This window comes from Meriones unguiculatus, chromosome 6 (genome assembly GCF_030254825.1).
Source record: "Meriones unguiculatus strain TT.TT164.6M chromosome 6, Bangor_MerUng_6.1, whole genome shotgun sequence".
Lineage (NCBI taxonomy): Eukaryota > Metazoa > Chordata > Mammalia > Rodentia > Muridae > Meriones > Meriones unguiculatus.
The window spans coordinates 122517958-122530115 of record NC_083354.1 but is presented as its reverse complement, the minus strand read 5'-3'; the positions used below and the strand labels follow the sequence as shown (position 1 = coordinate 122530115).

The 12158-nt window shown below is 41.2% G+C and overlaps 1 long non-coding RNA gene across 1 annotated transcript; it reads left to right on the top strand.

Moving 5' to 3' along the window:
• The first annotated feature begins 7966 nt into the window (after nt 1-7966).
• On the top strand, nt 7967-11808 carry LOC132654567 (uncharacterized). Its single transcript, XR_009592188.1, has 3 exons — nt 7967-8031; nt 11146-11202; nt 11627-11808. It is a non-coding gene; the product is annotated as an uncharacterized LOC132654567 (long non-coding RNA).
• Nucleotides 11809-12158: the final 350 nt, after the last annotated feature.

Genomic DNA, 12158 nt, shown 5'->3' with positions numbered 1-12158 from the left:
CCTGGCTTTCCATAGCCTCTGTGAATTTGGTGCAAATACATAGCTATTGTACGCTAAACTCTACCATGAGCTTTAGCCTAGGCTAACCTAAGGAGACCTACATTAGCATATTAATGGTGGAAACAGTTCTTCTTGCTGAGTGTTGAGGTTAAACTTCTTTTACAGAACAGCTGGAAAACTGACACCGTGACTTAAACTTGCTCCTGAAACAAACATTTTGTATTTTCAGAGTCTTTTGTTAAAGACCATGTCAGTCTGAAGGTAAACCAGTGAGATCTGGCTATGCCCAACAGCAAAGGAAAGCAGCCCATTACTGTGTGTGTGTGCACGCACGTGTGTGTGCATGTGTGTGTTTCTCAGAGAGAATATGAAGCACAGTGTGCGGTAGGGGAAAGTGTGGCTCTTAGTTGGCTTGGGGCATAAAGTCCAGCTGGGCAGAAGAGGTGGGAGGCAAAATACTATGAGCACAAAAGGCAGGGCTTTGGGAAGAACACTTAAGAATGCTTGCTGTTTTTCTAGAGGATGCAAGTTCCTTTTCCAATATCTACACTGGACAGCTCACAAATGTTTTTTTCTGGCTGTGGCAACACTCACATACATGTGGTATGCACACACACAAATAAAAATTTAAAGAGTATTAAAATTTATATTATTGTATTAAAAATATTCTAGTCTCCAGCATGTGTTGTCACTTGAGTTTTTGATCTTAGCCATTCTGATGGGTGTAAGATGGAATCTCAGAGTTGTTTTGATTTGCATTGCCCTGATGACTAAGGGTGTTCAGCATTTCTTTAAATGTTTCTCTGCCATTCTATATTCCTCTATTGAGATTTTTTTGCTTAGCTCTGTATTCCATTTTTTAATTGGATTATTTGGTTTGTTGGTGTGTAAATTCTTGAGTTCTTTATATATTCTGGATATTAGGATCCACCCGACAGAGAATTAAAGCAGATGCTGAGACTCAGGGCCAAACTTTGGGCAGAGTGCCAGGATTCTTATGGAGGAAGAGAGACATGGGATTAGAGGGACATGGAGGGGGCAGGAGACCAACCAAACTAAAAGATCTGAATCCAGGGGCTCCTGCAGAGACTGATGCACCAATGGAGGACCATGCATGGAGAGGACCTAGACCCCCTGCTCAGATGTGGTCTATTGACAGCTCAGTCTCCATGTGGATCTCTCAGTGAGGGATCAGGGGCTGTCTCTATCATGAACTCAATTGACTGTTCTCTGATCTGATCACTCACCCCTGGTGATGCAGCCTTGCCAGACCACAGAGGAAGAGGATCCAAGCAGTCCTGATGAGACTTAACAAGCTATGGGCAGATGGCAATAGTGGAGGAACCCCCCCACCCCCATTTCAGTGGACTAGGGAAAGGACATGAGGGGAAGAGAGAAGGAGGGTGGGACTTGGGGAGTTGAGGGAGAGGGATTCAATTGGGATATATAATGAATAAATTGTGAAGAAAAAAAGAATTTTAAAAATAAAAGAAAATAAAAAACCAAAAACTTATTCTAGTCTGAGAGGTCCTTGTTTCTAATCCCATTTGAAAGGCTAAAAGGTCAGTGCAATCCAGGCTAGTTAGCCACACAATGGGACAATATCTAACAACACAAACCCAACGGTTCCATAACGGAGGAAGCTGAAGCTCCATGGCAGGTAAAGGAAGCTTCAATCTTGGTTCTCATCATCTCCAACGATGTCTCCACTGTTAGTATTTTGGAACACAACCTGCTCCTGTGTTACCTAGCAATCTATGATGTCGTCATATATCGCCAGCCAGGTGGCCACACCTGGAAGGCGTGGTTACCTTGCCCCTTGAAGGGCTAACCCTGACACGTGGTCTCTTTTATACTCTCTTACTTTCCCTCTCTTACACTCTCTTACTTACCTCTCTTACCCTCTTACTCTTTCTCTCTCTCTCTCTCTCTCTCTCTCTCTCTCTCTCTCTCTTTCTTGGGGCACCCATCCCCTTTCCCTTTTCTCTCTCTCTCTCCCCATGTCCTGCTCCCCCTTCCCTCCTAATAAACTCCTTGCAGAGAATATCGGTTAACCAGCCTCATATTTCTTTAAATAGTAATAATGGTGCATTGTCCGCCTACTCAACTTTATCTTTTGCCTATATATGTGTTTCAGTGTCCTGCTAGACACAGATGTTTCCTATAGCCACAACAGCGCCAAAGCAGCTACAGGTGTTCAACTCTGACCTCACGGACTTCCAACAAGCTGCAGGTGTTCAGCTCTGACCTTACAGACTTCCAACAAGCTGGTTGGAAGGTGCAGGTAACCATGCCTTCCAGCCATGGAAGTTCTTGCAGACCCTAGAAAGCATCAAAGCAGCCTATTCTTCCTGGACTTGGCCAACATTTCAGCCTTTTGATCTCCCTACAGCGCCCCCAGTGTCAGCAGGACGTAGCCAGAAGAGAATCTACACCCGTTATTCACTTGTTAACAAAAGGCTGAAATGGTGTGCTTCAGGACCAGGACAGGCAGCTCCAGGTTCTCTCAGTGTTCCCCAGTCCCTACCTGCTGCTGCCTTGCATGGCTGGCAACTCTCTCTATTGACAACCCTCTACCCTAAATTTTCCAGGGCAGAGGCTTCCCTTACTCTTGACCTTGCAATCTGACCATTTTGTTGCTATAATTCTTCTCTCTCTCAAAACCTTGCATGATAACCAAGAGCTGCTTCCAATGAGCCTAAATTTATATACTTTAACTTACCTTACAAAAAGCAGCCCAAGCTCCCCATTTTTTAATTATAGAAAAAGGGAGGAATGTTAGTATTTTGGAACACGACCTGCTCCTGGGTTACTCAGCAACCTATGATGTCATCTTGTGTCACCAGCCAGGTGGCCACACCTGGAAGGCATGGTTACCTTGCCCTTTAAAGGGTCAACTCGGACACGTGCGCTCTCTCTTACTTTCTCTTACTTCTCTCTCTTACCCTCTTACTCTCTTATTCTCTCTCTCTCTCTCTCTCTCTCTCTCTCTGTCTCTTTCTCTTGGGGTGCCCCTTTCCTTCTCTCTCTCTCTCCATGTCCTGCTCCCCCTTCCCTCCTAATAAATCTCTCACAGAGAGTATCGGTTGACTCCTGCTTCTTCTTAATTTTTAACACCCACCCTGCTTTATTGGTAGTAGAGTCCCCTCTGCTTTATATGCAGACCCTTCTTTTATCTCTGCCTGTTGCTATGATAAAACACCATAACTAAGACCTGTTCCCAACATCATGGCAATTACTCTTTTTGCATCTTAAAGCCACTGTAGCAGCAGCTGCAGCAAGAGATTCCTTTCTTTCTTTATGTGGGGGCCACTTATCAATGCCAGTTGCAGCTCTTCTGAGAGTTTCTGCTCACAAGCCAGAGCCTTTGCTGGCTGCAGGGATGATGTTTCCCAAATGTGTCCCCAATAATCAGTCATCTTGGTAGGAACCCAAGCTGCAGACTCCATTACCCATGAAACAAAGAGTAACACCTTTCTTAGCCATAACCTCTGGGGTTCACTTGATGGTTTGTTTGTTTGTTTGTTTGGTTTGGTTGGGTTTTGGTCATCATCCTCTTGGCTTGTCTATGTGTGAAGCCCATCCTAACCTGTTAAAAGTTAATTTTATATAATTGTGTTTGTTTCTCAGTTTCTCTCTTAACCCAGGAATCACACAAATTATTGAGACTCTATTATATTTGTTTAATAATAAGCTTATCAACACATTACCTGAGCAGCTATTACTCTATCCTTACCCTCTGAGCTAATCTGTTTTCCTCTCAGCATATATCCCAGAGACAAGTGCACTTTGTAGCTTTGCCTGCTCCAGCTACTCTGTTGATGTCTCTTGGACCTTTTTTGTGGTTCAATTTCCTACTTCCTCTCTAACTCCTTTTCCCCTGGCTGGCAGAAAGTCCAGCCCCACTTTCTCCCTTACTCAATGATTGGCAGTAAGCTGCTTTATTGGCATATCAGGGGACAACTGGAGAGCAGTGTTTACACAACAGTGAGGCAGGAGATTATTAGAACAAGGACTGCAACCAAATATGGGGGGTACAGAAATCAGCATTTGAATTATACAGTGAGCTTATTCCTACACTAACCCACTCCTCTAGCTCCACATTTATTAAGCTTCTGAAGGAGTCTGCCTGGGCTCCCGTAGTTCATGGATATATACAGTCATGTCATACTTTGCCTTTCCAGTTTTGTCCCTCGGACTCAGATCCTTCTCCATAGAGCCTGTCCCAGAACTGGTGTTAAAACACAGATCCTTTCTCAAACAACATTTCAAAGCCACAGTCTTCCTTGATAGGAAGCCAGCACTTCACTTTGAAGCCTTAGTTATTGTATAGAAACGTATCTCTGTGGACCTATTTGAGCCTTAAACAAGATGGCACACAACTGTATCTTCTATAGGTCATGAGGGCTTGAAGCATACTTGTGGTCTTGCACAAATTCCTTGATAATCTATGGTGGTTTGCATGAGACATTCCCCATAGTCTTGGGCATTTGAATACTTTCCAGTTTGTGGCATTGTCTGGGTATGTTTAGGAGATATGACTGCTAATTCTGCAATTCTCTAGAAAAACTGACTTCATATTTTGGGCCAAATTTAAAGCAAGCAATTATTAAAAGTCCTGCAGATGGACTTTGGTCAAGACCATTCTCCTAGAATTTCCCAGTGGAATGGCCTTGAGCCACATGTTGCAGGGACTTTGAAGGACAAATTTGTAGGGTACCATACTTACCCATGAGGCTTTGCTATTTCCCAAGATCTACAATTTAAAGAAGTCACCTGGTTTCTGAGCATGTGAGGCTTACACATTGATTTTAGGAATTACAATGAGTTTGTGGTGGGCTTTGAGAGTTTCAAAACTCCTACCATTCCAAGTGTGTTCTTTCTGCTTCCTGCTTGTGGCTTAAGATGTGAACCAGCTTCTGCTTCATCAGCCATTCCTGTTGCTTGCTGGCATACTTCCCTCTAGAACCGTAAACCCAAATTACCTTTTTCTTCTCTAAGATGCCCTTAGTTACGGTGTTTTAACATAGCAACAGTAAATTAACAATAATAGATGTAGTTAGTCTTGCTTCTGGTTTTCATAAAAAGACTGGTTGTCAAATTAATTTTCAATGTGATATTTGAACGGCAAGTGGTTAAAGCTGTGTGAGTCATGTAGACGTTCTTTGTGGAATGCCATGAGTCTAGATTTTTCAGAAAAGAAATCTGTTTATTTGTAAACCCTTGTAAGGGCAGCCAAATGCTGTAGGAGGGACTTTGGCCCACTATTTTCATTTTAGTTGAAAAAGGCAGTCAGCAGAGGGAAAACACATCTGCCGGATGTTCTTAACATCCAACGTCATAAAAGTTCTTGCTGAATTATTATCCCATTTGCTTCCTAATGGTCTCATGTGGCTTGTCTTTTGAAATAAAGTAATTAAGTGGACATTAGCATTTAGTGCTTGGCTTATTCTGTTTGGGTGTCTATAATAAAATGTCATAAATTAGCTGGCTTATAAATGTATAAATTTATTTTTAACAGTTAAGGAAAATGGAGACTTCAAACTGCTGTTGATTGGGTGTTGGGCTTAGCTTCTGGGGCATAGACAGTGCCTTCTAAGTGTGTCTTTCCATGGTAAAAGGATGAAGGAACTGCATTTGTCTTTCTTTTAAGGACTGTAGTCCAGATGGATAAAGCTTAATTAAGTTCCTGTATTCTCCACCCCCAGCACCATCACCTTGGAAGCTAAGATTTTGTGAATACGAGGCACAGAATGAATATGCAGACCCCAGCACATAGCAGCCTGGGTTCCCTACTGCCCTAGGGGCATCCAAACACCATTGGGTGCCAGGCTGGATTGGAAGGAATGAAGCTTAACCAGGCCGGTGGGTTAGCAACCAGGTGGGTGGGTTAGCAGAATTTCCTTGAGGGTGAGAGAAAAGGCCTTCTCTGAGACGGTTTTCAGTGAGACAACTCTCCTTTGTTGAGGGGAATAAAGGCTATATAAATTTTGGGGAAGTGGATAGGGGTTTTCAGGGTGAATGTGCATCATTGGCTGTGGCTGAAGTGCTCATAATCCTTCATTTGCATGGAGAAGAATTCCAGAGGAAATAGGAAAAAAGTTTTAACCTGAAATCTGGCCACCGGGCTACCTGACTACCCCAAGAGTGGCAGAGGTAGGGGTCACAAGGCTACTTGCACTGGGGCATGCAGGCCCACAAGATGGGACTGGTCCTTACTCCTGCTGGTCTCAAGATGAGGTTTTTGGTGTTTGGACCTTACTCTTGTTCCTGGCTGGCTCCCTCGGTTTCATGGCTCATGTAACCCCACAAGTACATTGTTTACTGATGGGGCAAATGTCCTGAGAGAAACAACTTAAAGGAAGGGGAGGTTTATTTTGGTTCATAGATTGAGTCTATAACCAGCTGTTTGAATTGTCTTTCACCATAATGGGGCAGAACATGATGGCGGGGATGTGTAGTGGAGCATCTCTTTCTCCCAGTCAGGAAACAGAGAGACATGGAGAGGAAAGACACTGCCAGAGATCTATTTCCTCCAACTAGGCAAGATTCTAATGCTTCTAATTGGCTCTCAGTAATTTGATCAAGTTTTGAATCCATCAATCATAAGTGAATGGCTACAACCAGGAAGTCAGAGCCCTTATGACTGGACTGATCACTTCCTTTGAACCAAATCTGAACACTTGAACCCTGCTACCTTGGGGACCAACCTTTCAATTCACAAATCTCCTGTAGATCATAGCAGCAATGCTTATGGTTTTATTTTTGTGCTTTTGATAGTCTCTACTGAGTTTGGCCCATGCCATCAATCATTTCCATAATGAGGGCTTCACAGAAGTCAGGGGCTAGGGTGATCCTCTTCAGTATTTGAGGATGATTGTTGTCAACATTAGGGGAAGCTGCAGGAAGTCAGGCTTACTCTGTAAGAGGCCACTAGATAATTAATGGAATCAACAGAAGAGCTAACGGCTCTACAGGACACTAGGAAAAAATTCTGGAATCTCATTATTAGCATGTCATGAGGAAGCAACTGGTGACTATTTGGGCCATTTAAGTATCAGCCCACCTGTCTGGCACTCCTCTGTCTTCCGGGCTTTGGCAGTGAAGTATATACAGTCAATTATTATAATGTAGATGATGAAAATCTTTGAGTGCTATTTGAAGAAAAAGTCCATCAATGGAAAGTTAATTGGTAACATACTGTCTTTGAAATTTACTTCATAACTACATAGTTAGCTAATCTTAGTCACAGCGTGCTAGGAATCCTCTTCAGGCATCTGTCATAAAGTTATCATTAATAAGAATACATTTAATATTTAATAAAGTACAAACTCATTATAAGTATAGTAATTATTATGTGGGATTTAGAAGTGTTCACATTTGAGAAGGTAAGATGGCTTAGCAGGTAAAGGCTTCTGCCAAGTCTGTTGAGCATGAAGGTCAGAACTGAATCTCTTAAACTGTTGTGGTTTGAATAAGAATGGCCCCCCTAAGCTCATATATTTGAATGCATAGTCACCAGGGAGTGGCACAATTTGAAAGGATTAAAAGGATTAGGAGGTGTGGCCTTGTTGGAGGAAGTGTGTCACTGAGGATTTGCCTTTGAGGTTTCCAAAAGCCCATGCCAAGCCCAGAGCCCTTTTCTCTCAGCTTATGGATCACGATATAGTTCTCAGCTACCGATCCAGCCGTTGCCTGCACACCACCATGCGCCCCTCATGATGATAGTAGACTAAACCTCTGAAACTGAAAGCAAGGCCTCAGTTAAATGCTTTCTTTTATAAGAGCTGCCATGGTCATGGTGTCTCTTCATAGCAATAGAACAATGTCTAAGTCAGTTGTCCTTTGAACTTATATACTGTGGCATCACACACACACACACACACACACACACACACACACAATATCCTGGTTAGTTGGTCTTTTTTTTAATTCTTTTTTTTTCTTTTCTTGTCAACTTGACACAAGTTAGAGTCAACTGAGAAGAGGGAACTTCAGCTGAGAAAGTGGCTCCATCAGACCAGCCTGTAGGTAAGCCTGTGGTGCATTTTTTTTGACCAATGATTGATGGTATTGAATGATGCTGCGTATGTCCTTGATTGAAGTTCAATGTGCAGAGGTAGATTTCACATACGTTGAATTATATATTCTATAAAATGCCTATGTGGTCATATATTCGTATCCAGCCACAACTTTCAGCTTTTTGTGGTCTCTGGTATATGTGAATACCACAACTTAGGACTTCAACATGTGTGTGTGTGCCTATAATAGATATGTTGTTGAAAATAAATGCTATCGGGCTAATAATAATTATTTCAGTGGTATTATTTAACACACTATCACAATCAATAAGACGCAGACGCCTGCTATATTTTATAATTGCCTCATTTACCTTGGGCTGGGCAGATATTCCACCTATGCTGTCTCAATAACTTGAACATCCACTTCCCAGCCCCCATCCAATGACATCTGCCTTAACCATTTCTGTTTAGCCTATCTCCCATCCATAGTTGGCTTATCCTGGGTTGCTTTCTCTATTCACCATCCTTGGAGTCCTTCCTCCCAGCCACATGGTTCCTTCTCCATGCCAACCCATCATGGTGTCCTCCTTCCTCCTCTCTTCCTGTCTGTCCCATGATTCTCCTGTCCCCAAAGCCTGGGAACCTTAGTCATACCTACCTCTTTCCTTCCTACCCAGGTACAGGCTTTTTTTAATTAACCAATCTGGAATAATGTCTTAGATAGGTTTATACAACAAGGATGGGGCAGGAACTAGATCTTGAGGGCCAGCAATTAGCATCAAAATACAAGCTTTAGACCAACCCCTAACATATATGGTTGTAAGTATATGGTTCATTGTGTTGAGACTTTACTGAAAAACAGAAACTTATTATTCACATATACTTTGGCCCTGGAATCCCACTTAGCTTGATAATCCTGCTCTCAACTCCTTTTACCTTCTCCTCTTTCCCCTTCCTTTTGTCTTCTTTCCATGCCTTTTGAGTGCACAGATTGTAAACCCATGGCATCAAGGCCAACCAGCAGATTGTGTGTATTCAACACCAAAATGTAGTAAAAGGAAATCTACTGCAGTTTGGTAATACAGTAATTTGCACTGGGCCTAGGATCTATAGAAAGTTTTATTCATCTATCTATCTATCTATCTATCTATCTATCTATCTATCTATCTATCTATCTATCTTTTATTTTTTACATTCTGATCACAGTTTTGCATCCCTCTTCTCATCCCTCCCAACTCCCCACTCATCATCTCCCCCTCCCCACGCTACCCTTCCTCCATTTTTCTTCAGGCCTCCCAGGGATATCAACCAAACATAGCATATCAAGCTAAAGTATGATTCAAATTAAGGCTGCATAAGGCAACCCAGTATGAGGAAAAGGGTCACAAAAGCCTGCAAGAGCATCAGAGACAGCCTCTACTCCCATTGTTAGGCATCCTACAAGAAGACAACTTGGTTAGTTGTGTCACCAAGCTACACAACTGTAACATGTAGCTAGGGAACAAGCATCCTGCAGGAGTGTGGAGGCATTTCAGAGTCAAGCTACAGCACACTGATAACTTACAACACCCCTGGAAAAATTAGCACAATTTGAACATTCTTTACATGATTCTGGAAACTGTAAGAAACCATGTAAAAAAAGATCCATTAGTGTGCTCAGCAGTACACTGTATACCATGTTTGTATCTCACAAAAGAAACAGAGTGGGTTCATCAACTACTAAAGTTTCATCTCTTAGCAAATAAGTGGGTTTAGCTAATTGCCATCAAACAAGCAAACACAAAACTTATTTGGTTAAAATTTCTACATCTCATTTGGATGTTCTATTCCTATCCTGTTATTTCTTTCATTCCTCTTTCTTTTCCCTTAAATCCTTAGACAAGTTCTAAAATTATATATGGCATTTGTTTATGTGGTAAAATGAAAGGAGTAGGTCTAACTGGAATTTCATAAATAGCTGGATAAGAGCCTCTAACTCAATTCTCCAGCATTGTACAGGAAGTGGTCTCAGCCAGTCTGGGGCTGGCTGGGACTTGTGGGCCTTTGGTTAGGTAAATACTTAACCTTTTTTTTTCCCCCACATGAAATGTTTGTAAAATATTTATACAGAAGCAAGGCTATCCCCAGTCCATCACCATGTGGAGTCTGTGAGAAATCCCTTTGTGTGCCCTATAACAGCAATTATGGCTTAGTGTCACACTTATGCACTAAAGCTTTCCCCAGATCCTCTCGATTGCCTAGGAGGTAGAGGTGTTCAATAAAGCCATTATGAAAGTTCTTGCCAGCTGTATTATGCCATCTCTTGGGCCTATAGATTTCCCTGATAAATCAGAATAGGAAGGGAGAACAATTGAGAGAGATTCAATGGACCTAACCCCTATGTCTTTAAAAATGATTAACATGAGATTCTGACACAGAATTTCCAACCAGTTTGAGATAATACTGTAAAGATTTTATAAAATGATGGAAAGCCAATACCAGTTGTCAACATGTAACATAGGGCAAGATTCCAGAAAAGAGAGAGAGAGCGCTAACAACTTATTGGCATATTGATGACAACTCATGTCATCAATGTAATTTTCAGAGATCATAAATGTGAATCTTGATGACACTGTTATAAATAGAGTCCTAGTTGGGTGGGTTCTTTTGTACATAGATTTAAGAAACTTAAATTATCTGATATTATACAATGTAATTAATTTCCTTCAGAAAATGATATGAATATCCAACTATGAATATTCATACTATGAATATCCAACAGGAAAGAAAGTTTGCTTGTAGGCTGAGTCACTTCTTTGAGAAATAAGCAATAAGATAAAGGATACTAGAATAACCCCCTGAATGACAAACAAGTACGATGCCCATAGTTAAACTGGTGAGGGAAGCAGCTGGAAGCTAGACAGTGGAAAAAGAGAACACATGACCTCTAACAAGGTGAAAATTGAACTCTGAGGAGAATTAGGTACTGAGAATTCTAGTTTGGGCTTGCAAATGCTCCAGGCGATACAAAGTACAAGACGAAACCACAACTTCACTTCCGGGAGAGCAATCCCAATACACAGAAACATGAACTCTTAGCTTAGTGGCCTGTTACAGAAAAGCTAACTATGGGTTCTTTTTCTAGGATTATGTGTAGGAATCAAATTTCAGGAGATTTCAGAGACAAGTCAAAGGCTGTGAGGTGAGTTTAAGAAGTTAATTGCTCTTGATCTAGAGATGATCTGACTTACTGTCTGTCCTTCTTATATGGTTGTCCCTCTTGTTTAAGATAAAACAGGGTCAAATGAAAGGGGAGGAAGTCCTCCCCTATCAGTGGACTTGGAAAGGGGCAGGGAGGAGACCAGGGAGGGAGTGTGGGGTTGGGGAGGGAATGAGGGAGCGGGATACAGCTGGGACACAGAGTTAACAAAATGTAACTAAAAAGAAAAATAAAATAAAAAAAAAAAGATTTGTCTTAAACATATAGCATGAATAAACAGTTTTCAAAACAGCATTTTCCCCGGAGAATGTAAAAATCTCCAATTTTGGGTTATTATAAACTCTTCGTCATTGTAATTCAGAAATTCAACAATCTAATATGAGTTTTTGTTTTGTTTTGTTTTCAGATTTAAACAAGAAGCTTACCTACCAACAAGATGCTTAAGTTGAAGGGGAAACTATCTAGGAACATTGTTTTCAAGAGTGTTTTGTCCTTACAAAGACAGGTTATCCTACGTATAACAGCTACATATGAAAATACTACAGTCGCCTTTGGTTTTACAACAATAAATGAAAAATATTAAAATTCTCCAACTGCATAAAGCATGCAAGGAGTTTTATGTTGTTGGGTTCTTTTATTAAAACAACCAGAGCCACATAATTTTCTGAAACAGAAAGATAAGAGCTGACTGAAGGGCCACTAGTGTGGAAAGGGAATGTTTGCATAGAGCCATCCCCCAGACCACCTCCATTTATGCTAACCAAAAGACAACATCAACCTTTAGGGTTTTTCTTTTCTTTTCTTTTCTTTTCTTTTCTTTTCTTTTCTTTTCTTTTCTTTTCTTTTCTTTTCTTTTCTTTTCTTTTCTTTTCTTTTCTTTTCTTTTCTTTTCTTTTCTTTTCTTTTCTTTTCTTTTCCTTTCCTTTCCTTTCCTTTCC